We start from the raw sequence: 27881 nt of genomic DNA on the forward strand, positions 1-27881 counted from the left end.
AAGGGCAGTCAAAGAAGTTGCTAAGTGGAAAAGTTTGCTCAAAATTTGGCCCATAAGATCAGCCAGTTAGTGTGTTTTACGACAAATGTACGTGGCATTCCCTAAGAGTACGCAAATCTCGTAATTCACCAATGTGCATTATTTTTTACCCTACATCGTTCTGCCAAATATAGAAATAACCTGAAGGAGGAATTTTTCAAACTCAAAAGCTTTGCTTGCAGCCGTTAAAAAGACTAACACGAGAGCAGTTGAATAGAAAATTCCTTAGCATTGGAAAAAGCATTATAAACAGTTGAAAAACACAGCTTTCCCGCAATATTCAAATACTGCTCAGTAGTAGCTCAAAATTAATAACCACAATAATTGCAGAATGTTCTTAATAAAGTGCACAGTGCATGTCAACTTAATTAAGATGGTTGTAAGGTTTACTTTATAGTAGATTTCTAAGTGGGCACAATATGAATTTTCATTACGTATTAGGAAAATAAAAGGAAAAAGATATTTTAAAGGTTTTTCAAAAGCTCGTAAACTAATAAAAGAAAGGTTGCTTCGTTATTAATTTTAAGTATTTTTTTAATCCACTTACTAGAAGTGCGTAAACGCTTTAAAATATTTCAGTAGCAAAAACTTTTTTTTTTTTTTGTTATGTTTCTCTCAAAATGATAGAAGTAGTAATAATAAGCTCTCTTTATATTTTTTTAAGCAGGGGCGTGCACACGGGAGAAGGAACACCTGTTGGCTCGGACCTAAACCTGAAGAAGGCCCGAGATTTTTAAAATTGGGGTGAAATGTTTTTAGGGATGTAGGGTAAACAATATGGAGGCGGTTCCGTAAAAGTCATTTGGGACGTGCCCCAAAATTTCTGTGCGCGCCCCTGTTTTGAAATAATAATTACTCTAAGCAAGAGCGACATCTGCACACAAAAGCAAGTTATAAGTCAATTTTTCAAATTTATTAAAATTACAACAATACGACAGCAACTCTGCACCATTTACTATTAAGAAAACAAATGCTGAAAACCAAAAACAAAATGAATTTAGTAAATACTACCCTTTTTATTTTGAAGAGCCACATTCAAATCAAGCTCTACATGTAAAAGTTGCTATGTCTTTAGAAATCGATATCGGATTTAAATATTTTGTAATGTTGATTACAACGAAGTAAAAGGAACTTGCATAAATTCACTCTGATTTTTATAAGCACAGTGGCATCTGAAATTTTATTGAAAAAACTTCATGTCGTAGTCTATCCGAATTAATTTGCCCCAGGTCCGACAAAAGTTCAATGAGGGGTGGAAAAAATACTTAACAAATTGCCTGTTGAAAGGTTTCGTGATTGGTAACAACTTGAGGGAAATGTTTCGCTTTTTTTGGAGTCAATTTCAAATGATCTTGTGTTGAATACCCAATGCCCTGGTAGCAGAAACAGCGCAACGCTACGCAGATTCTTGCAAAAGTCTGATTAGAATTTTTTTTAGTAATATTTTTATCGATTTCTGCAAAAACTAAAATTGTTACTTAATTTAAACTAAAAAAAATGCAGTTCAGAATGAAGCATAAGGGAAAAGTGAAAGAAACGGAATGGCAAAATTCGCAGTCCTCTCATATTTGTGAAGCTGGTTAGCTTAACTTGTCTTGTATAGAATATGGAAAGATAAACAGTATGACTTTGAAATTTTGTATTTGATTTTCAGGTATTCCTTGGTGATTATAATAATAGGTATTGTGACTAATCTATGAGGTTGCTTTACATTGCAGAATATTTTTGAGTGTTTTATATCTGGGATGCAGATTATTGAAAAAAATTCTGCTACTACGCCCAATGCGTGTGAGAAAATAAGAGGAACTTCGTTTTACGTTACAACTAGAGGGGCTCTTGTTGTAACGTAACGTTGAAAAGGACAGGCCAACTTATCCTACATTTTGGTTCAAAGACAGCTTTGGATCCAACCTTGTTTCTAGTACTTATACATACGTTATTATATGTTCGCTGGTTGCTATGTTGTAAAACAATTGATGATAAGTTGAGTAAAATGTGACTTAAGGTAAATCTAGGAAGATGATTTTGTTCACAAATTCAACGTGTATCGGGAAATGTTTACTGTAATGAACCTCATTTCCACACTTCGTTTTTAATTTGTAATAACTAAACCTTCTTCATTTACAGAATAAAATAATCAAACATCAATCAGGCGACACATCTAAAACTTGAGAACCAGTTTTCTGCAACGAGGCTTTTGTACAAATACTTTTTCCCCCGACAATTTTGGAACCAAAATGTCAGATAAGTCAGCACCCCTTATGCAGTAACTTTAGAACAAACCGGCTGAGCAATCACCTAATCTTAGGAGGACAGCCACTCTTTTTAGATACATGTTTAATCTTTAGTTGATAAATCAACAAAAGTGAGTTAGAAAGTACCATGTAGAACACAATACGTAGTTCACTGCGATACATTTGCAATATTAAAAAAACTCTGGTAGAAAAGTTTCAATGAAATAAAGTAAACGTTAACATTACTTATTTTAGGTTACGATTTTCCAAATTTAATAGTTCTTTTTCTTTAATAGACCCATTGACAAAGCTAATGCACAAATTAATTCAGATGCAGTGACGTATTTTAATTTTTTAGGAAAGGGAGGGGGCAGGTTATGTAACCATCTAAGACATACAGGCACTGTATCCTACCAGTCTCATTTATTTTGTCAAACAGGAAGCAAAACCAGTTACACCCTTCCTCGTCAGCTTCACTTAAGCTGTTTTTGCAGATGTTTTGTTCGTTTTTTGTACTTCACAGAATTTTTTTTTTTTTTTTTTTTTTGTCATTTTTCCTGAATAGAACGAATCGGATCAATTGAACTACTGAACGCATTTTCCCGTGTCTGGAATGGGTGAAAGTGAACGTTGACGGCAAATTTGAACATGCCCGTGTTTCACATTTTATTTTCAATTCCCATATGAGATTCGTTCAAGTAAAAATTGGTGGACTAGACTCTACTCATTTACCACGAATGGTGCGACTGTATGTAGTATTTTTCTTGTGAAAACCAAATGGTGCATTTTATTGCAAAAGTTTGTTATAAGTTTTATATAAAATATTTATTATAAAGTAGTTGTTTGGCGTGGAAACAGTACTATAAGTATACTTATACAGTAAAACCTGTAAAGTTGACCACCTTTGTAAGTTGACCACCTGTCTATGTTGACCGCTTTTGTCATTAACGGAATTAGTCCTATCTTATATAATGAAGGAAAACCTCTGTAACTTGACCACCTCTCTATCTTGACCACCTGTCTATCTTGACCACTAATGAACACCAAATTTGGTTTGGAGTACTGTAAAAAACCCTTTGTAAGTTGGCCACTTGGTTTAGTTTTTAAAAGTTTACTTAGCAAATTATTTTATTTTATTATTTTTTTTATAGCTTTCCAAGAATATTTTTGTAACTAAACCTCCTTTTGAGTTTAACCACATGGGAAAACTACTAAGAACCCTTTTATTTCTCAAACTTGTCTTTCCTTTGTTGATCTATTTGAGATTGCCCTTTGTGTGTACTCTCTGTTCAATGAAAACATGTGTCAATAGAAAAGTACAAAGTATTTTTTTCCAGTTGCAATATTTTGTGGCAACAATGGAATTGTACTAAGGAGTAAAGTTACTTGCATTGCAGTATTTCTGGTGCAAGTGATTAAGAGATAGGACACACACACACATTTTCATTTTCAACTGCTTTTTTGAACTATGAGAGTCTAGCTTGTTGCTCTTTGTGTTATAGTTTTACATAAAATGGCTTCAAAAAGAAAGTTAGTTGAACTTGAGATCAATAAAAGGTAAAAAATATTAAAATTAATTGAAAAGGGAGAAAGCCAGAGAAAATTAGCTGACACATATGGAATTTCTGCAACTAGTGTCTAATAAGTGCGCCAACTTCAATAGGAGTTATTTTGTTGAAAAGTAGATTATCATGTATAGTAGATTATCATATAAAAGTAGATTATTATGTATAGGAGAAAAATTTGTAATTTTTGAGAAGCTATGAATTTTTAGGAACTATTAATATCAAATGGGTAATTTTTCATAAATAATAAGATTTTTTTTTTGGATCAATTTACTGAAATTTTAAATTTGCATGACACATCATACGTCATTCTGGGAAAATAATCTCTAAAAATATTTGAATAACATTTTAAATAATTGTTTCAAAGTAATGCTAAACAATGAAAGTGAGTTGAACAGAAAGAGTAAGTGTCAATCAATCAAAAAATGAATACATGGAGCAGGAAATGACAAAAAAAAAAAAAAAAATCATTACCCCCTTTATAAGTTGACCACCTGTCTAAGTTGACCACGAAAGTACTGCACTGCAAAGTGGTCAACTTACAGAGGTTTCACTGTATATTCAGTCAGATGACAACAGTACTATATTCAGACAGGGAAAGAGTAATGCGGTCATGACCGCCCTAAACAGTCCACATTATCATGCATCCATATTGTGTTTAAATAATAAATAAATGAAACGTAAACGATTGCAGTAATTTTTTAATTCATTAAAAAAAATTTAATTAAACATTTGAAATACTACTTATTTTACTTGCTTATGAAATTAATTATTTACGTTTTTTCCCTGTTAGCATTATTTCTGGCCAATTGATCCCTCTTCCCAATAAAATGGCAGTTTGTATCTGACGCTGTATTCAGATTCATTGCCTTGGATATTTTGAAAAAGCAGTTAACCATAACTTAATTTTAACTAAATGTTTTTGTAACTTGTTTAGAAAAAAATATCTAACAAGGACAGATTCAGACGATTTCGAGTATGCCAATCTAGTTTTTTACAAGTTGAACCTCTCCCCATCACCCCCATGATCACTAAAATTACAAGAAAAAAACTAAAGTCTACCCACATATTCCTTTTCTGTCAAAAAATAAAAAGCTCGATCATTTTTTGCCAGTTTTTTGGTGGAAATGGTGCTTTAAAGAGTTAAGCAATTTATTAGGGGCTCAAATTCGGCTCCGATAAGTTTAAATTGAAAAATTTTTTCTTCAACAAAAACATTTTCCTGAAATAGTACATGAAAGTAACATCATGCAATAAAAAGAATAAGTGACTTTATAATGGTAATGTTACAAAATAACTCACATGCAAGGTACTGGTGAAACTGTACTTGAAAGTTTACAATGACAGTCGTCCTCATGATGTTGTTTTCTGAAACGTCACTCCAAATGATTCCCACTTAACTACGTATTCGTAACACGCAATTGGGGTATATAGCTATTCTCAGCGGAGAAGTTTTTTACCTCTAATGATCTAATTTTTTGTTCCATTACAATACAAAGACAACACAATAGATGGTGGTGCCATCTATGGACAGTTCGAGAGAATTTAGAACCAGGCCAGGAGCCGAATAACTTCCCGGTCTGGCACCCCCAGAGGTATCGTTTCACTTGGAGGACCACGAGCATATTTAGCGTCGCCCAGTCACCATTAGTGACGACGGTGGGTCTTCGACCAGCGAGGATCGAACCCGAGCAGTTAACAACATTTTCGCTACAGAAACTCATAGCGTTGTACGGTTACGATAAACATCACTTTAATGTTGCCAGTTTCTTTCATTTTCGAGATTTGATGGTGAAGCAAGTCCGTCTATTCCACGCACATGCGCTGAGACTACTCTCTTCTTCTTCTTTCCGGCGTTTCTACGCAAATAGATAAGCGATATGGAAACAGAAGACTACTCTCTTCTCTAAGTGAAGAGTGGCGTATAAACAGCGTCACCCCGAAAAAAAATAATGCTTTTTTTTTTTTTTTAATTAATGCAAAAGCTAAACAGCTCCACATACATAGAGCACAAAGCGCCTTGCTCAGATCACACACACACACAGGAAAGATTTTCAACAGAAGAGAAGAAATAACAACCAAAGCAATAACGAGAATCGGACCCACGACCTCCGGCTTAGAAGATGAAACTTCTACCACACAGCCACAGAGGCCACTAATTGTGCTATTTAAAAACTGAATAAAGATAGAATGCAAGCATTAAAAGGCCGGATAAAAATAAAGCATAGTCGAACAACAGATAAAGGGAAAAGCACATGAGTTACATGTCTAGCTAGCAAACATATTTCAACCTTTTTTGTTGTTATTTTCATTATTACACATATTTTACCGTGATCTGTAAGGAATACTACACGGCACACGAAGTACAAGTCAGAATCAAATTTACATCACAAAAAAAGGGAAATAACACCAAAGGCAACCTTGAGAATCGAATCAGCTACCTCCTTTACTGCACGCGGGCAGCTGTCTGAACTACTACTTCTGACCGCTCAGCTGGGAGGTCCCATTAGCGGCTCGTACGGTGGGTCAAAGGGAGAAACTGCCCTCTCACTTCCGAAAGTACAGAGGCCTTGCCCCTCCATCTTTCTAGATTCAAACTTAACAATCGATCGATTAATGACAATGTTGACCGATTCACGTGTTTAAAGAAAGAAAAATTGACTTAATAAGTGTGTTTTTATTGATTTTCTCAAGATATTATTCCATAAAAAATTAAATGGAACAATTAATTGGAAAGAGTCAGTCTACTGCGGCCATCCGTTCCGATTTTTGAGGCCATGTCTTGAATGTTTTGAAGCATTTAATTCCTAATGACGTTAAAATCTTATAACAGTCCCAATTTTCTGAAGAAAAAGTCAGTTCCTGGGGTGCCGCCTACCTAACTCCCCCCCTAACCCCCTACACACATTTCCTTTGATCTTTGACCAGGCCCGTCATTTCGAATTTTTTCACGAGGAGGGGGCAAGCGAAGAAATATTTTTCCTGAAAACAGCAAAATCCGCGCTCCCCCCCCAAAAAAAAAAACATTTTTCAAAGCCCCCCCCCCCCCTCGACCAACGTAAATGATGGGCCTGACTTAGACCCTCCACTTTATTGGTGTACTCGCCCTATGGTCCTATATTTTTACCTCAATAATTAAAGCTTAAAAAATTATGACTATGAATGTGATTATAATCAGCAATCACCCTTTTATTTCTTTTCAAGACTTTGACGATATTTTACGCATACATTATTTTCTTATCGTTACTCTCTCAATGGTAAATTAAACGGTTTTTAGTTTACGAGATTCTGTTACAGTCAAATAAATTTATCAAATAGAGGTCGCCGATGACGGAAAATATTTAGTAACACGGCATTGGCACCGGCGAGGTCTAAAAACAATTTTCAGAGTTCAATAGTCAGTAGTTTAAATTATTTAAACCACAAGTCTATTTTATTTTTATCCTATCAATTTTAAATAGTTTGTAGCATAATAATAAATTTATAGTTATTTACTTACCTCAGACCTTTAGAGAGTTCTTTTAATTTCCTAACTCTCTACTGCAAGAACATGCCAAGAAACCTACAAGTATCACATCCCCCCCCCCTTCCCTCCTTAGTCAATTTCTGTCGCGTTTGTTGAATGTAACCATTTTTCATCTCCCTTATTTCTACGTGCCCCAGACAGTAGCCAACATAGATTTTTAAGACCTTTGCAACTGGAACTTTGATTTTGGAAGTAAATAAACTCTATGTTTTTCCACGTTAATTCTAGGATTAAAACATAATTATGTAAGACTTTTTCAGATGATATCATTGCTAAAAAAAATCCTTGTATGTTCTCAGTATTGAACAAGCTATTTGAAATTGAACTCGAATTAAAAGTAATTTTTTTTTTTTTTTTTGAAAGAAATTCAGTTTGTTTTTGATTTTCAAACGTAAGCAATCCTTGCGGGAATGGTAAGAATTGGGAATGAAATGAGTTTGTTTGGCACTCTTGGCTTCCTTAAGAGGATTTTCCATTGCCAGCTCAGTCACTTTCCTATGCCGGGCTGATGAGTGCTAATAAGCACGAAACTGCAGTCCTCGGCTGGAAATGACTGAGTTGGCGGTGTATTTCTTGAATCATTTACATGTTTAGTTACAGAAAACATTAAACGTTCAAATCGATCAGTCATATATTTAATTGAAAACCAATAAAAAATTAGTCAATTAAAGATAGCTATAATGCTCGTAACCAGTCTATTTTGCATATTTTGTTTTTCTTTTAAAGTTACGTAATTTGCATTTACAACTGTAAAAAGCATTAAAATTTTAAAACCGAGTAGGAAAAAGGTTAAACATAAATAAAATTTTCTTTTCTTAAATTACCAGAAAATTCCCTTCCCGCAAGATGCAGTTTATTCCCGGGAATAAACTCGGTTTTTTCCTTCCTTTGCAACACTACTTTAAATGCATACAATTCGCAGCATTTCACGTCGCAAACCGTTTTAAGCCTTTTAATTATTGCTATATTTTTAATTGTGCTTCCGAGGCTCAGACCATTTTTATTTTCTAACTTTGAGGTTCTTATCAAAGATGCATGTTACGTCGACAAAGAGATGATCAAAGCTCCTGACATTGATTTTTCGAAAACCATGGCGGCGTCTTCTAATGCTGGGAAACTGATTTATCCTGGAGAGTAAGAGATTTTATGAACTCTACTTTACTTTCTTTTGAATGTCGCATTCAATTTGCCGAATAAAGCCGCGGCTTTCAAAATTCAGCGACTGACATTGTACCGATAGAAATGCACTACAGTTTTTTCTTTTCCTTTAAACGAATGAATTGCTTGCGGGACTTGACGTAAAGGAATCAAATTTTTGAATATGATCGTTATTTTGGAAATAGAAGTGTATTGCAATTTTCAAAAGTGATTTAGCACAGCATAAAATCTGCTTTTCTATTGAAAACAAATATTTTTCTTTAAAGAAAATATTTTAATCTTTACTCTTTAGAATTTCGTATAAAAATGTTCTTATGTTTAAAAATTTTTATTTCCATTTCTCTTTTTCGTAATATGGTTCATCTGCTTGGCGTTGCGTAAATTCTTACCTCAAGATCTGAAAATCTGGAATTGTTTTATTGATTAAATTGTTCTAAATTACTAATTCACAGCTGCACGATTTTTTGACGCAATAGAAATAAAATTGCAGAAAATTAATCAACTCTCAGAAGGATTTATTGACACCAGGGGTTTGCACAGAAATTTTGGGGTCCGTCAAAAATGACTTTTACGGGGCTCTCTCCCTGTTGTTTACCTATACGTCCTTACATATATTTCACCCTAATTTTAAAGACCTCGGGCTCCCTTCAGGCTCGGGCCTGAACCAACAGGTGTCCCTTCTCCCTTGTGCACGCCCCTGATGACACGGTACAATAAAGTAAGAATTTTACTTATTTCAATTTTAATTAGGTTTAAGCGATTTCACCAGTAAAAAATGGAAGAACACATGTTAATTTTTAAAAAGTTTACATCACCAAACGTAAAAAAAAAAAAACAATAAAAATTAATGAGTTGAATGAAGTTTGTTCCAAAATTTTACGAAAAAAAATTCAAAAAAAAAAAGAAAGAAAACCGATGATGTTATTTATTCTGTTTTTAGTACACAGTAAGCAATCTACTAAGACAAACAGAATTAAACGAAATATTCTAATCTGTAAAAGTTGAGCAAACAACGTTAAAATGAGCACATTTTCCAAACCAGGTTGCAGACACATTCTTCTGGACTGAAAGGACCCTATTTTGATGCAAAACGTGTAAGCTTATGGATATAATGTCATCCGACAAAAACACAAAAGCGCTTTTCATTCATAAACTCCCTCCTTTCTGTATTGAAAAGGGTGTTCTTTGTAAATGCGAAACGGGTGACTGTAATTTTTTGAAAACCCACTTTTTTTTTCTTTTTACTTTTTAGCGCAAAAGTATTAATTTATTTCCTAAATCTCTTAGTACTGTCTTATCACAGCCGAACTGTAGCAGCCGTATAGTGTAGTGACGAAAAATAACAAACCATTTTCTTTCTTTTGTCCCGATGCATGGCGTGTCGGTAATAATCAGGGTTATCAGACGTCCCGGATTTCAAGGGACAGTCCCGTATTTTGAAAAATTGTCCCGCGTCCCAGGGAACATGCATACGGGACGGTTCAAGTCCCGTATTCTGGCTAATAACAGTAGTTTACAAAACGAGACATTATTTTAAGGGAAAAAAATAACAAAACATGTAAAATAAGGAGCAAAACGAAAATAATTTGGCAGCAAATGCAAAAATTGTTATTGTTTTTATTTGGTTCGTATGTTTTTGTTTTGGCGGCAGATCATGAGGTTTGCTCATGCAAATTTCCACATTGGCTAGTGTGGCATTAAATTTTTTTTTTGCTCCACGGTTCCCTCCATTACTATTTTTGATAAAGTAGTCACATTTAACAAGAAAATTTTTCGATTGCACTGTTTCTCTTATAGCAAACGCAAGTAAAAAAACTAGTTAGCATCTGTTCCTATCAACGTCGATCTGCACACTGAACATCGTTCTATTGCTTGCTTTATTCTCTGAGATAGAGTTCCTCCAAAATTGTGCTTACCCATAAACATACTGAGAGGAATCTTCGGAAAGCTATGAAAACGTTGTTTATCACGCCTTAAAAATACACCATTACCAGTGATTGCACTCAATTTCAAAAATACCCCCCCCCCCTTTTTCACTTCTAGAAGCCGTCCTGTATTTACTGTTCTTAAATCTGGCAACCCTGGTAATGATGCACTGTAAAACTCACGAAGAAAAATCTGAGCTTAAACCGTAGAGAAACATAGATGTACACCAGCGGTAGGCAACCCGTCGATCACGATCGAGCAGTCGATCTCGTGCCCATTTTGAGTCGATTGCGGCAGTATTTTGATTCTTGCTTTTTGTCTGAGTAGAATTATTAAACGTTAATTACGGGAACATAGTTCAGTTTAACGTCAAAATCAAAAATTAGTTGAAAATTTGCCAAACTGTTTGTAGTCACTGGAACTTTTTTAGTCACTATTTTATTAATTTTATAGCAAACATTATACTTGTGTCTGAAAATATTCTTTTATAGGTTAACAAAAAGTGATTTTAGCACTTAAAAAAAATACTTAATAAGTATCAAAGTGTTTTTAATAAGAGTTGGACAACAATTTGAAGTCATCATAGTCTCAACTTATTATTACATGCAAAGCATCCGCTTTAGTTTAGAGTGTATGCATCATGCTCCCTCCCCCACCCCCTTCCACAAATCGGTTTTGTGTTCGTACTTAACTTGGAAAGTAAATCTTCAGTCAATTTAGGTTGCCGACCGCTCATGTACATCAATGTACGAATTAATGGTATCAAGTTGGGAATTTTTAATTTTCGAATTTTTTAGGTTGTTCAATCCTTGTTTATAACAGTTGTTTAGCCTACCAGTTGATCAGGCGCTATAACCTCACGCTTTTTTTGTCATAAATATTGTGTTTTGTTTAAGTGTTATAAATTTCTACATAATTTTGCTGTTTTTTCTCAATCAGGTCACTTTTTACCTTTTTGTTAGCCATGGATATTTCTCTACCGAAGAGGCAGGCTATTGCAACATTGAGTGAAAATCTGATTGCACAACAAAAGAAAAAATTATTTGTGCTTTCCTAAAAACATAGTTTAGAGATCAAGAATTCAATGAAAAGGGCTAAACTCTAGTTCACTCTGCACCCAGTAGAATAAAAATGGTGCTGAACAAAAAGAGGGGGGGGGGCATACTAAGTGGTGATTTTGATTTTATAATTAAATGATGCAAATAAAGGTGATTTTGTACAAAAAATTGGCTTGATTCTATTAATTTTCACAAGTATGTATAGTATAACAAGACACACAACTCAGTAGCTACAGCCACTGGCCGCCGTTGAACATGAAATACGTAATTAGTATCCATTGAAGTAGATTTTAAAAAAATCAATTTTCTCAAGATTTTTACATGCAAGTGCACATAAATATGTATCTAATAAAAATAGTCCAGTCAGATTATACAAAACAAGGGGCTAAAATCGCAAAACACGATGTAGTTCTGATTTTTTTAATATTGTAACGGATCCGGTGCGACTTCCAACTTTCTTGAAAGGACGACACAGTTCTTGATTAAACACACAGGAAATTTATTTACACTATGTACAGGAAAGATCGTCAACAACTGCTAAATTAATCATCAGCAATTAAGCAAATATCACACAACAACGTAAACTCAACGGATACACACGTATTTACTTCCAAATACGAAAAACAACACAGCGAAATGCCTCGCAATAAACAGAGTTAATACACTCTCAGTACTAATTCTCAATCGAAACTGAACTCTTTATCATGCATAACGCTTTTTATACACACCGAAAGAGAACTCTCAAATATTCCACAAGATTCCAAATGCTTCTCGAAAATAGTAGACCGTTATTTTATTTCTTCTTTTTATTCATTCACGAATCTTATCAATGAAAAATAGGGGGTACATATACTTCAACCAAATGTATAGGGGCTATATATTCATTACGGGAAACTATTTACAGGTTACGTTACTACAATAATTACTATTTACAGAATTTGTAACATTGCCCCCTTCCTAAGGACTGCACGTCCCGGGCAGTACAATCCCCAGAAAGGGTGCCAAACTTCTATCACAAGTTCACAAATACACACATTAAATAATAACCAATAATGCATAGGAAACACAATAATAACAAGAAATATTACTAAACATTAAAAGCAAAAAAAAATATCAACAACTTTTATGTTATCAACCATGGTTGTTTACGTAATACTCAGAAACTATGGCCATAGTATGGGGCTAACCGATCATAATGTACAACCCTAGGTTTTGCATTAGGTGATTTCTGGATCCTCACTACGACGTCATTCAGTCGGATAAGGACTTTGTAGAGTCCATCCCAATGCGACTGCAATTTGAGTGACAGACCTTTCCGTCGGATGGGATTCCATAACCAAACCTTTTCGCCTTCGTTGAATTCATGTCCAGTAGACCTTGTGTCGTATCGGGTCCTCATCTTCTCCGCCGCGATGTTGATTCGCTGTAGTGCAAAGTTATTAACGTCTTCCAACCGGGCCTGGAGATCCTGGATGTACTCCTCAGGCGATGAAGGCGCATCCGGAGGACGACCGAAGACGAGATCACAAGGTAGCCGAAGCTCTCGTTCGAAGAGCATCTGAGATGGGGCATATCCGGTAGTCTCGTGGACAGCACTGCGGTAGGCCAGCAGGAACAAAGGTAGCTTCTTGTCCCAATCCTGTTGATTTCTGGAGACCATAAGCGAGAGATTATTCAGGATTGTGCGGTTAAATCTCTCCACGATGCCGTCCGATTGTGGATGTAGTGGTGTGTCCTAATTTTCTCAATTCCAAGAATTCGACATAGGCCCTTAAACACAGCAGAGATGAAATTCCTCCCTTGATCGGAATGAATCTGCAAAGGTGTTCCGTATCTCGAGATCCAATGTTGGACTAGAGTCTCTGCTACGGTGGTAGCCTCTTGATCTGGAATGGGATATGCTTCGGGCCATTTGGTGAAACAGTCGATGGAAACAAGAATGTATTTGTTCCCATCAGCAGTTCTTGGTAGAGGACCCAGGATGTCGATCCCAATTCGTTCGAAAGGAGCTCCAACGTTGTACAGAGGAAGCTTCCCTCTGCTTCTTTTCTTCGGTCCTTTACGAGCAGCACAGGCGTCACAAGAATGGCACCACTTCTCCACGTCATCCTTCGCCTTGCTCCAGAAGAAGCGCTCCCGAACTTTATTGAGGGTTTTCAAGACACCAAAATGTCCTCCAGTCGCACTACTATGTATTTCTTTCAGAACATCTGAAATCCTTGATCGGGGAAGTAGTAACTGCCACCTAGACGTTTTGCCGTCATCAGATTCCCGTTTTCGGTACAGTACGCCGTTCCGTAAATGGAGTGAGTTCCATAAAGCCCAGTCTCTTTTTGTTGCAGGACTGAAGATGGAAACGTCCTGCCAGCTAGGTCGCCGACTGTCACTCTCCATGAACTCCAAAATTGGTTTTATGTCGGGGTCTTCAAGTTGATCTTTTCGCACGTGGTCGTCACTCCATGGATCAGGTTCTGGTGATGTTGGAGTCACTGTCACCTGATAGGCAGTAGGGCTAGTTGTTCCATACTGTTTCTCGATTCGGGAACAATAGTGGCAGTTCTCAGGACAGGGTCTCCTTGATAAAGCGTCTGCATTACCGTGAGACAACCCTTTTCGATGCTTGATCTCCATGTCATATTTTTGGAGTCGCTGTATCCACCTGGCTATCTGGTCTTCCGGATTTTTGAAGTTCAAAAGCCAAGTTAATGAGGCCTGATCTGTCCGAAGCAGAAATTTTCGACCGTAGAGGTAATGATGGAAGTGTTCTACAGCTTTCACTATGGCCAGTAACTCCTTTCTGGTGACGCAGTAATTTCGCTCTGACTTTGATAAGCATTTACTCCAGTAAGCGATGACATGTTCATTGCCGTCAATTTCTTGGGATAAAACAGCTCCGATGCCCTCGTTGCTCGCATCGGTGTCTAGGATGAAGGATTTTCCAGGCTGAGGATATGAGAGAATAGGCGTTGATGTTAAAGCCTCCTTCAGTTGTAGAAATGCATCTTCGCATTCTTTGGACCATTTAAACTTTTGCTTGCTCTCCGTCAGCTTATGTAAAGGTCGTGCAATGTTGGAAAAACCCTTTACAAACTTCCTGTAGTACGTGCAGAGCCCCAGGAAACTTCGCAGCTGATGGATGTTTTCGGGACGACTCCAACTCTTGACCGCAGATACCTTTTCTGGATCGGTTTGTACACCCTCAGAAGAGATGATGTGACCAAGGTAGTTCACTTCCCGGCGGAACAAATTACATTTGTACGGGCTTAACTTCAGATTGGCTTCCTTAAGTTTTTGCAGCACCTTCCTAAGATTAGCCAGATGTTCTTCGAAGCTGCGTCCCACGATTATGATATCATCTAAGTAGACCAGGCAGGATTCGTAAGAGAGTCCTCTTAGCACTGTCTCCATAAGACGCTCGAACGTAGCTGATGTATTGCAGAAGCCGAAAGGCATCAATTTAAACTGCCATAAGCCTTGTCCAGTTGTAAACGCTGTCTTCTCTCGGTCATCAGGGTGTATCTCAACCTGCCAGTAGCCGCTCTTCAAGTCCAGGGTCGAAAACCACTTGTGTCCGGAAAGAGTGTCCAAGGTGTCGTCTATCCGTGGAAGAGGGTAACTGTCTTTCTTGGTGATTTCATTCAGTCGTCGGTAATCGACACAAAATCTGGTGGAGCCATCTTTCTTTCGGACCAAGACGATGGGAGAGGCCCAAGGACTGGATGATGGTTCGATTACATCATTCTCCTTCATCTCTTTCAGAAGGGTTTCAACCTCTTCCTTCTTAGCGAACGGTAGTCGTCTTGGATGCTGTTTAATAGAGGGGTGTTCTCCAGTGTAGATCCTATGCTGCGTTAAATTCGTACGGCCAACATCCTCCGATGTAGATGAAAACAGATGCTTGAAGTCGTCCACCAATTGTTCCGCAGCAGTTCTTTGCTCTTTCGATAATGGGGCACTCCCAATTAACTTCGATGTCAAGGACTCAGAAGACACAGTCTCGGGGGAATCGATTCTTCTAATGATGCAGTTTACTGGAGTACAAGTTGCTAACACTTCACCCTTCCGGATATTACTTGGCCTTTCACTCACGTTGGCGACTCTCACAGAAATTACATCCTTAGAAAGGTCCACAAGCGTAGATGCTACCAGCACTCCTTTTAGGTTATTGCTTAGGTTACGGTATTCAATGAGTCCAAATCAAAAACTATTGCTTTCTTCAATGGAGCCAGGTATTAATGATTCTGACCTTGAGGGAATCGATAAATCTGTTTGGGCTATTATTTGATGAGCGGATTTTACATCACCTTCTGCGGGGAAAACGGCTATGTCCTCTCTCGTCGAGTGCAGTTCATTAGTCTTGAAGTCGAGGTTGAAGTCATACTTCTTTAAAAAGTCCAATCCGAGAATGAAGGGATCCGTGATATCAGCAACGAATGCCGTATGATGGTAGGTGGCATTCCCAAACACTATTTCCAAGTCAACCCTCAATCTCAATTTTGTCACCTGTCACAGTCTGGAGACTTACGCGTGACAATGTCCACAACAGTTTCAATCCAAATTCACGAGCCACATCTGTCCTAACGATTGTCACATTGGCTCCAGTGTCGACAATCAGTTTGCAAGGATTCCCATTTACATATGCGTAAATGAAAAGTCCATCACTGCCACTACTAGTAGAGGAAATCTGCAGAGCTCTGGTGGAGGTGATGTCCTTTCCTCGCGTAGCTTGGCGAGCCGGACAACTCCTTCGCAGGTGCCCTTTACTACCGCATTTCCAGCACTTCTGCTCTTGTTTCTTTTGGGCTGTTATGCTGTTCAGATGTCTTGCTTAGTTACCGAGTTGTCTCTCAAGTTCATCGAGGTGGGACGACCTGGAATCAGACTCATCAGCTTCCTGAGTTCGGATTAGATGGCGATCCACACGGGTTGCTTCTTGGGCGGCCTCGTATCTCATCTCATATACCAAAGCGGATTTCAGGTCGTTCTGGATTTAAGGAGGGCCTTCTGGATTTAAGGATTCCGAACTCCGTCGATGAAGTAGTCTAGTGCCAGGTTGTCTCGAACATCCGCAAAACAGTCGCAAAACGCAAGATGAGACAGTCTCACGACGTCCGCCGCTAGCTCTTGCAGGGTTTCCCCGGTTTTCTGGAAACGGGACTTCAACTGGAGTCGGCTGAAATCTTTCTGGCACTTCTCACCGAAGCGAAGCTCCAACGCAGATGTGAGGGCGGCGAAATCCAGGCGCTGGCTGTCCGGAAGGGTCTGGAGAATGTCCGCTGCGTCACCTCTCAGGGATGCTGCAAAATGACAGGCCCTGGTAACAGAGTCCCATCCGCTCACTTCCGCCGCTATCATGAATTGAGTTTTGTAAACCTGCCACGAAGTTTTCCCATCGAATGTGGCAAGTGTAATGGACGGTCGAGCAACTGATGTGGGAGCGCCAAACTGTACAGAACTGCTTTCCATGGTCGCCAATCTCCTTTCCATGTCCTTAATTATTTTTCTTAAATGAAGTAAATTTCTTGTCTTCTTCTTCCAACTTATTTTCCACATTGGCTATGCGCTCTTCCACAGTATCAAATTTTTCTTCCAGAGCATCAACTTTATCTCCCATGGCGGTTAGTTGATTCTCCCTTATGGTTTTCATCGACGTTAGGTCACTTTTTATTTCATCTTGACTTGTAGTAATTTTAGCAGTTAAATCACTATTTAATTGTTCCTGGTTAGTCGTCAATTCATTTTTCAATTGTTCTTGATTAGCCGCCATATCACTCTTCACAGAGTTGATTTCGTCAAGAAGTTGTTTTAATTGTTCATCCATTGCGCGAGTAATCACCATAAAAAAACAAAGTCCCAAATCAAAACAGTCTTTATGAAAAAAAAAAAGCCCAAAGTCACACTTACTCCAAGAATGTCCAGAAGAAGCCCCACGTTGGGCGCCAATTGTAACGGATCGGATTTACACTATGTACAGGAAAGATCGTCAACAACTGCTAAATTAATCATCAGCAATTAAGCAAATATCACACAACACCGTAAACTCAACGGTTACACACGTATTTACTTCCAAATACGAAAAACAACACAGCGAAATGCCTCGCAATAAACAGAGCTAATACACTCTCAGTACAAATTATCAATCGAAACTGAACTCTTTATCATGCATAACGCTTTTTATACACACCGAAAGAGAACTCTCAAATATTCCACAAGATTCCAAATGCTTCTCGAAAATAGTAGACCGTTATTTTATTTCTTCTTTTTATTCATTCACGAATCTTATCAATGAAAAATAGGGGGACCATATACTTCAACCGAATGTATAGGGGCTGAAAATTCATTACGGGAAACTATTTACAGGTTACGTTACTACAATAATTACTATTTACAGAATTTGTAACAATATGTTGCTTGGGGTAGTTAAGGTAGTGTAAATCTAAGTTTGCAGTTTTCAAAAACCTGTGCTCGCTGCGAATTGGCCAAAAATGGCCAATTTTCGAATTGCGATATCTCCTAAACTATTGGTCTTACAGAACGCTACATGAGCTTAAATTGTTCAAAATTTAACGTGCTTTAAAACGATTACCCACATTTAGCATCAAAAGTTGGATAGTTTAGGAGTAACAAAAGGAAAAACTAAGAAATGTCCGAAAATTTCACAGATTTTCGCAAATTACGCTGCGAGCACAGGGTTTTGAAAACTGCAAACTTAGATTTTCACCACCCTAACTGACCCAAACAACATATTAAACTAGTATGTTGTGGCCATCACGAAACTTTTTTCTATATTTTTCCTTTTTCTGTTCCCTCCCCATGCTTGACGAGGAAGCAATATTCCTAACAAAAACAAAATTACACATTCAAAAACTTGACGACCATCCCAATGTCTGAATTATTGTAAAAACAAAACAAAGAGCGAAAATTGAAAGTTACTTTAAAAGCTTAACTTGAATTAATTACAAATATTTTATTTATTAACAAACATAAGATGGCAACAGTTAAAAATTTTAAATCATTGAGATAATATTTCCTATCATTTCCATACAATTAAAATCACGAGAAATACGCAGACGACAATCTATTACGATTTATCTTTCTTATTGTTGCATTAATAAAAATATTTTTATTCGCAAAAAAAAAAAAAAAAAATCAACACCTCTTGGAGCGATCGGCGTCAAAATCGAACCAAAGCCTGTTTACATATGGATTCATATATTCCAAATTTCAACCAGAACGTAGCATTACTTCTTGAGATAGGGTACTCAAAATGGAAAAAAAGAACGGGTGATTGCGCTACCCCCTTTTTAGCTGTTGACACAAAAGTAAAATCAGTTCTTATACCCACTAAGGGTTACTTGCCGATAAATTTTTCTTTCATTCCGTTCATTATTTCTTGAGATACAGCAGTCACAATTGACGACAAAAAACGTTCTATAGCTCAACCCCCGTTTGAGTTATTGACACCAAAATTGAATCAGCACCTGTTCCTGTTAATACCAACATATGGACCAAATTTTGTTTGATTCCGCCAGTTACTTCCTGAGGAATAGCAAACAAGCGTAACTCGAAAAACGTCCCATTGCTCCACCCCCCTTGGAGGAATTCGCGCCAAAAACTAATGGGCACAAGTTCACATAGGGGCACATATGAGTACTAAATTTCGTTCGATTTCATGCGGTACTTTTTGTTGTAGAGCGGCCACAAAAAACTGGTCACACACAGACGTGACACACATACATACACACACACACATACATACATACACACACACACATACACACACACACACACACACACACACACACACACACACACACAGACAGACATTTTCCAAAAATGGTCGAAATGGACTCAGCACACCTCAAAACGTTCGAATCCGTCAAAATTCGAAATTCGAAAATTTGCACGAATCCTATACTTTCTTCTATATATTAGATATAGAAGAAAGTAAAAATCAGAACTACATCGTGTTTTACGATTTTAATGTCTAATATGACTGGACTAACAGTTCATTTAAATTTTTTAAAAAACGTGTTGCTTATTTTAAGGTCGGAAATTGATCTAAAACAGTGCAGCAGTAATGAAAAATTTTTACTTTAATTAAACTCGCAAACTATCTCAAAGAATTCTGTGACGAAAAACATTAAAAAGATTTCTTTATGAAAGTGAATAACTGGAAAGAATTCCAAAAATGTTAAATTAAAAACGCTACGCTAGGCATAATTTTCTGCGTTTTCAAGTACCAAGTATAGTATGAACTGTGGTTTCGCTGCAATGCTTAAAAGATGCTTCTTCCAATGAGTGTTTCACTTGGAGTTTTAGAAGTATTGCGATGTTTTCAACAAAAATAGGACTTTTTTAACTTTTTAACACAAAAATTGTGTTTCTGCCGTCGTTTTTATTACAAGTGCTCCAAGTCTTCATTACAACTATTCTATTCACATATACCATTCTTTAAAAAAAATAATTATTAAATAAAAACAAAAAACCCGACTGCGTAAAAACCAAAAAAAAAACTAAAAGGAAAAAATATAAGCCCAGTAGGTTAGAATGTTATTAAGTACTATTGAATAACTACATCATTGAAGCAACCGACTATCCCGACTGCGTAAAAACGAAAAAAAAACTAAAAGGAAAAAAATATAAGCCCAGTAGGTTAGAATGTTATTAAGTACTATTGAATAATTACATCATTGAAACAGTTTTATAATCGATACACATATAAGACAAATCATGAATTCAAAAGTAGAATAGAAGAATCAACAGTCGGGGCCCATTTTTTTTTGACCAATCAAGGAATCCTGTAAAATTTGAATGGGCACAAATGTTGATCCTTCTATTCTCCTTTTAAATTTATGATTTGTCTTACATGTGTATCAAATATAAACTAATGGTGTAGTTATTCAGTAGTACTTAATAACATTTTAATCTACTGGGCCTGTATTTTTTTCTTTTTAGTTTTTTCGGTTTTTACGCAGTCCGGTTATTTGTTTTTATTTAATAATTATTTTTTATTTTACACTTTTTAGTTAATTTTCATTAACTATTATGATTATAAGACGGTAAATTTCGCAATCTTGTCATTTCATTGAAAGATTTTATATCGTGAGGATGTAACTTGCGGTGATCCAAACTACTGATTATTAGTCTCTCTAGAGACCTAACGTGGCTTGAAGCTACATATGCTTGACATTTAGCAAAAATGCGCGAACTTAAGTCAACCACAACTATATTAACAGCCTGCATAACTCATGATGACGGAAACGTCATCAGTCAAAGCTTTCTCGCAAAACGAAAAAAGCCCGTCAAGAAAGTACACGTCGTTGCGAAAATCATTCCCTTGAATCACGACAAAAACACATGCAACATGTTATAGATGCAAATCGAATTAGTAGACTGGATAACGCTACCTGCATTTGTCACACGCTGTGTGCGACACGATCCTGAACTGATAATATGGCAACTGGTTGTTGATATGGTGAATTTTGATTAATGTCATGCTTTTATAGACACTTCCAAGGTTAAGACGAATCGATTGACGTAAAAATCATCAAAATCTGCCAAGGTGTTTAGCCTCTACAACGCCGCATAGGAACAAGCGTACATACATACATGCATAGACTCATAAACACATTACCCTCCTTTGCGTCGCGCACGCGCAATGGGGTAAAAATAGTACAAGAAAGACTACTTTTTTTTAACCTACCCTGTTAATCGAGTAGTAATTAAACTGGAAGGCTCGTGACGTCACTTTGATTTATAAACTCAGCTTTTTCCTCATTCAGTAAAGCATTTCTTGCAAGTTTTTGTCATTTAACTCTATATAGTTTAAATAGTTTTTGCTTTTTATTAGTTGTTTTTTTTTCTTAGCCATTTATGCAGGAAAATAGAAGCAGCAATATTTGGTAGAGCTATCGATGTCTTTTAGTATGTTTTAAAATTTTGGTACTGCGAACTTTCCACCAATCGATTACGATACCAGAACCCAGCGTACGGCATTTCAGTTCCCACAATTTAGCTAAATTATTCCTAATAAAATCAGCAGAAAAATGAAACGAAGAACATGTAAGACAAAATAACGCTTAATGCGGCAGTTCCCAATCTGAGGACAACTACCCCGAAAGGGGTAAAGTACCGCTCTCAGATTTAATCATTGCTGACCATTTAACCATTTCTGAGTAATTCTGTGAGTGACAAAGTATTTGTGCTTCCATTTCTGTAAGCTTTACGCCTGCAAGTCTTCAGCAAAGGGAGAAAGCACCCTGATGAAGGTCTGAAGCAGCAGATAACTAAACCGCACAAACCAATATCAACGTACAATCTATCACGAGTGGCAAGAACTGACATACCTCATACAGAGGTGGTCAAAATTATAAGGACAAAACGAAAAACCACCACATCTTCTCTGCATTTGGTCGGAAAGTTATGCAAGTTTTATGTGGCTAGTAACTAATAGTAAATGAAACTTTTTTATGTAACTTTTATTGAAAATACCATGGAATTTCATATTCGTAGAAGGAAGTTAGAGTTTAGACATCCGTCTGACATAGACAAAATTATAGGGACAATTAGATTTGTGTGTTTTTTAAAGCAAAGTGTGCATGTCTTTTGTTCTGCAAACTGCGCTACATGACGATATAAACGCTTAGTAAGCGATTGAGGAAGCGACATTCTGTTTTTAAAGTCATCCCGCTATAAGTACAAAACTTAAAGAATTTGAGAAAAGGAAAGTGATTGCTTGAAAAATTTCACGACGTACTATGCGTCATATCGCAACAAATTTGAATAGAAAGAGATCGGTCATCTAGAGTTTTCTCAAAAATTCCTTCAAATAAGGTCTACAAAGACGAAAAGGTAGGAAATCTTCTGTTTCTGTGAGTGTGAAACTAATGATAATAAAGCGAGATTGCTCTAAAAAACAAACATGCATAGATTTTAGACAGAAATTCAAGTTACGATACAGTGCTCGAACTGTTTACTTTTACAAAAAGAGAAAAAGTTAAATAATGGGAAACTAATGGCATGACAGATTCTTAAAAAAGTTCATAAGAGACAAAGGGTTGAGCGTGCCAAAAATGCGTTGTTATGATTAAAAAAAGGATAAATTGAGGAGTAATTTATCAAAAGGTAACGTATCCACTTTTAAGAAAAAAATTTATTAAATCTTCTAAATCTTTCAGATGACCTTTATCAAATCACTTACTCTCAAGAAGTTCAAACGTGGAAAATCCTATTTTATTTAAGGGCAAAATGTGGCTTTTTTCTCAAAAGGTAACAAATCCATCCTCTGCACGTTTTATTTTCAACAAAAGGGAACATATCCTGAAAGAATCTGTAGTACGAAGACTTTTAGATCCAAAGAAACATATGTCCAAAATCCTCACATTTTAATTCACTACTTTTAGGTTCTTGTACTTCGATAAGAGAATATAAGAAAATAAAATATTAGAGTTTTGGTGAAATTGGAATTTTCAACATTCAGATTTTCGTTCAAAAGGGCACATATCCAAAATTAAGATGGCGATATCTCCTTGTTTTTTTTTATATATATATGTATTTCACGAAATGTATTTCACGTTTCGAAACTTAGTCTTAAAATTTAAAACTTAAATGATTCAAATTTTGCTAATCCATAAATTTAATCAAAACTTTCTCCTAAATATTGTTCTTAGTCCCCCTCCCAGCAGCAAGAAGAATTTCATTTGTGAGTGAAACCAACCTTGAGCAAGTAACATAAAGCTATCTATATCGAAAATAGTTACATCTCAAATACAGTTACAGCACTTAATGGTCCATTGTGGTAACACGTGAGATACAAAGTGTTTCACCTTATCCCTATTCTGTTAAAGAGAATTTAAGCTATTACAGTGATAATTTTCCATTTATATTAGCAATTTTTTTTTGCATTATAGAAATTTTTTGCAGTTTAAAACAGTTTAAATTTAAATTAATATTTATTTGCATTTTTTCCAAACTTAAAACTCCAGACCTCCCAAACTGTATGAATTCCACCGAATTATATTTCCGTTTTGTTTTAAGGATAAAAAAAAGGTGCACGATCTTTAATTTTAGCATGCATTGGCAATCCTGCTGCCTGCCTTGTCTGGTGGTCAGAGAAGTCTGACTGCGACAGGACGGGTTCGAATACCGGCTCGGGCATGGACGTACTTTCTCTCTCCTGTCCTTGTCCTTTTTTTGTGTGAATGTGTTGTTATGATGTGAATGGTTGCCTACCCTATAAACGGGTCCTTATGGCATGTGTGTACTGTAGAAGTCGGACTTCACACCAAATTACGGGACAGTTGGAAAAGTGAAGCAGCGCACCTGAAATTGCCAGCCTAGCTGGCACACGACAACAACAACAACAACAACAACAACAATGGCAATCCTAGTATGATATTTTATGTGCATGTAAGAAACGTCCTGACCATCCCCTCTCCCCCTTAAAAAACAAAGTCCAGATAAGCTACAAATTCCTACGCACAAATATGATTATTTTGCAATTTATTTGCAAAATTAGTATTTTTTACTTGGTCTTTGTTAGCCTTCAGCGATTGAACTTAGTTGAACCGAATTGGGTAAAGATCCGACGTAAATCATGGAATAGTATAAAGAACATAAGCATATTGGTTTTAAGGACAATCCAACATTAAATTGTTGAAGTTTGTACATGGATAATGAATGAATTATTGATACCGAGCTGATTTTGGTATTTTCTGGGCTGTTCATGTGGGAAGCACTGATCTATAATTTCGTTCTACCATTACTTTCAACCAAAATACCAAAAGAAAGCATGCAAAGTAAGTAGAACTGTCGGAGATCGCAATGCATTCCTGCTTTGCAAGAAGCTATTCAAAAAACGCTTAACAGCAACATTTCGATTTCGTTCGGTTTTCTTACCAAACATGCTTTGCGCGAGTCGCGAATCGGAAATAACGGCCAACTTTGAGAATACCTTTAGTTTTGATTGTATTTAAAATATTTCCTGGTGGTTATAAGTTGCAAACCATTTTTATTAGCTTGGAATTAAAGTTTCTAAGATTAACAATAGTAGTTAATCTTTGAAGAAACTTTATCTAGGGCAGTTTTTTACGGGCTTTTCATTTAGACTAAATTCATAATTAAACACAAATTCATTCGTGTAGAAAAGAGCAATTTTATGACTCAAAATATGAAATTAGACCTCTTTGGGTCTTTTTAAAATTTCAAAAACCCACCTATATGAACTCCTGATTAACAATTTACTTTTTTGCTAAATTTGGAAGAAATCCGACGAAAACTGGATTTGTATAAGGAACACACACACACACAAACATACATACATTTTTATAAATATAGATACATGTAAGGAAAGCCTTGATCACATCCCTCCCCTTTAAAAGATTAATTCCGAATGCGCTATTGCGCATTACTATGATTATTTGTAATTTATTTGCTTTATTAGTACTTTAAGCCCTGTTCTTTGATAGCCTGGAGCGCCTTCAATTAAACTGAATTAGGTTATCGGTTATAGTTGAACCGAATTACTTAAAGATTCGACGTAAATCAAGGAATAGTATAAAGATAATTTACATATAGCGAATTGGTTTCTAAGGATCATAGAACATTAAATTAAATTTCTGTTGCAAGGATGAAATAGATGTGGTTTTAATAAAAGTAGTCTAATGTTGAAACAGTCGAAGAATGTACGTCAATATTGAATGCAATATTATTATCTTACTAATGTTTGTATTTTCTCTGCTATTAACGGGAAAAACACTGATCAAAAATTACACGCAACCCTTACTGTTGTGGATTTTATATTTAAAATTTTTTAAAAGTTATAATTTAACGGTAGCATTCAAATTAAGTAGAACCCTGGGTAGCATCAATGGACCCCTGGGGCTTCGTACGTCAGAGTTTAAAAAAAGATGTACAGAATCATTTCTTATATCTACGGCTTTCTCGCCAAACATGCATTAACGCTTATTGCTAAACGGCATTGATGGACATCGTTCAGGATACGTTTTGTGTTGATTGCATTTAAAGTAGCTCCTGGTGATTATAAGTTGCAAACCATTTTTATTAGTTTGGAATCAATATTTTTAAATTTAACAATAGTAGTTAATCTTTGAAGAGACTTCATCTAGGGCAGTTTTTTACGGGCTTTTCATTTAGACTAAATTCAAAAGTATACAAAAATTCGTTCGTGCAGAAAAGAGCAATTTTATGACTCAAAATATGAAATTAGACCTCTTTGGGTCTTTTTAAAATTCCAAAAACCCGCCTATATGAATTCCTGAGCAACAATTTACCTTTGTGCCAAATTTGGAAGAAATCCGACGAAAACTGTGGATTTGTATTAGGAACGTACACACATACCCACACACCCACAAACATACATCCATTTTTATATATATTTATAGATATATATAAAAAATATATAGATAGATACATAGAGAGAGAGAGAGAGAGAGAGAGAGAGATTTTTTACTACTTCTAATACGAAATACTACTTCTAATAATCGCTGTAAAGGAAAAAAAAATCAAAGCGCACATTTGGAAGCAGCCCAATAATGGCATGAGAAAATTTCGCAACGGACGGAAACTATACCAATATTTTTCGTGCAGGGCAGAATGAATTCCGAAAGTAATTTTGATGTATTCAGCAATATTTTCTTTTCCAAAATCACCGTTAATTACGAGTTTAAACTATTTGTTCCAGCAAAATAATTCCTAATTGCATGTTTCTCAAACCTCAAAATCATTGTTTGATGCTTATTTTGTGAAATTACTGTACTGGCCGGCAGGGGTGCCCCTCCCCTAAGAGCAAGGGCACACCTCCTCTAAATATCGCGACCCCCCCCCCCCCCAAAGCCGGAGCCCGCCAAAATGAGAAAAATACCCGTCAAAAAACCCCCACCTAAAAGTTTCAATGCGCAGTCTGCGCCATGACCATCCCCCCACACCCGTAGGTGGGCACTCCGCTGGCCGGATAAAAGGCTCCATCTAAGTTTAATGGAAACTTAGTAAAGTATTCTGGGTCCCGAAGTGTGGAAAAAAGACACTCACTCAACATCGGAAAAAGCAAGAACTTATTTTCTCCATCGAAAAAGCCAGGATAAAAGTTTCCAAAAACGTTCTTCAACTTCCATGAAATCAAGACTGATAAAAGTGATTAAAAAAAATAGGGGAACATTATTAATTACTAGGAATTTTCAGGGTAAAACGCCCGTTGTCCTTATTATTTTGTCCATTTTTACAATGAGATTTTTTTTATTAATCACGGCAAAACATTTATATTTCGTCGTTTCAAATGCTATGCATTCCACAAAGATATCTAGCATAAAAAGGCATTTTGCGTATAAATTTCACTGCATTATTTCAGAAATATTTCTTCTTTATGCAATTTTTCTGCTATCTTTATAATTCTGACCAACACTGTAGATAAACCACGAGTCAACAGAGGACACAGAGGTTCCCTCAAAATTACAACTGTAGAAGCTTGAATAACTATAGGTTCACTGTAAGTTTGATCTATGGATAGAAAGTAATGGCAGTGTTCACAGATGTACTTTCTTTTTGTCCCATTATATACAGAGCTCGATTACTGAATAGGCCAACAAAGCCGTGGACTAGGGCCTCTACTTTGTAAGGGCCTCCAAATGGCAAAAACTGCTTTATCCAATGAGTGAAATTGTAAGGTTTGACTACAGCTTCCCCCCAACCCCCCCCCAAAAAAAAGTGGGGGCCTAGGCCTTCCGACATCATAATCGGGCCCTGATTGTTATGGATTACCCTACATGTTGCATAAAATATTTTATTGTTATACTTTATTGTGAAATTACAAAATATTTTATTTTGTCACTGATTAATTTGCCTTTTTTTTTAAATAAATTCATTATCTCAAAATCTTGTGAACTTATATAAATCACGTATTTTCTAACTCCAACTTCCTATTTAAAATTAACATTTGTCTCCGGGCATCCCGATGCTTAAGATGTTTTTCCTCAGTTACATAAAAATTTAAATTCCTACATCTGATTGAAACGTAAAAAGTTATATCTGAGACAAAACAAAAGCCTAAGATGTTCATTTATGAGTTGACTATAGCGATTAAAAAAATTGTAATTTAAACTACTGTGTCAAATAGGAAATAAATATATTTATTTATTACACAGGAAATCATAGGAGAGCTCATTCAAGTTATGACACAATAACATCCAGAATAATCACATTTCTCTTGTTTAAAGTTACCAACTACAATTATTTAAGTAAAACACTATAAAATCGCCAGTCAAGATATGACAGCTGAAAATTGCTTCTACACTTAAACGAAGCAACTGCCAGTTTGGTGATATTTTTATAGTTGAAATTTGGACCCTAATTCCAGTGG

Source organism: Uloborus diversus, chromosome 7 (assembly GCF_026930045.1).
Source record: "Uloborus diversus isolate 005 chromosome 7, Udiv.v.3.1, whole genome shotgun sequence".
Classification (NCBI taxonomy): Eukaryota; Metazoa; Arthropoda; class Arachnida; order Araneae; family Uloboridae; genus Uloborus; species Uloborus diversus.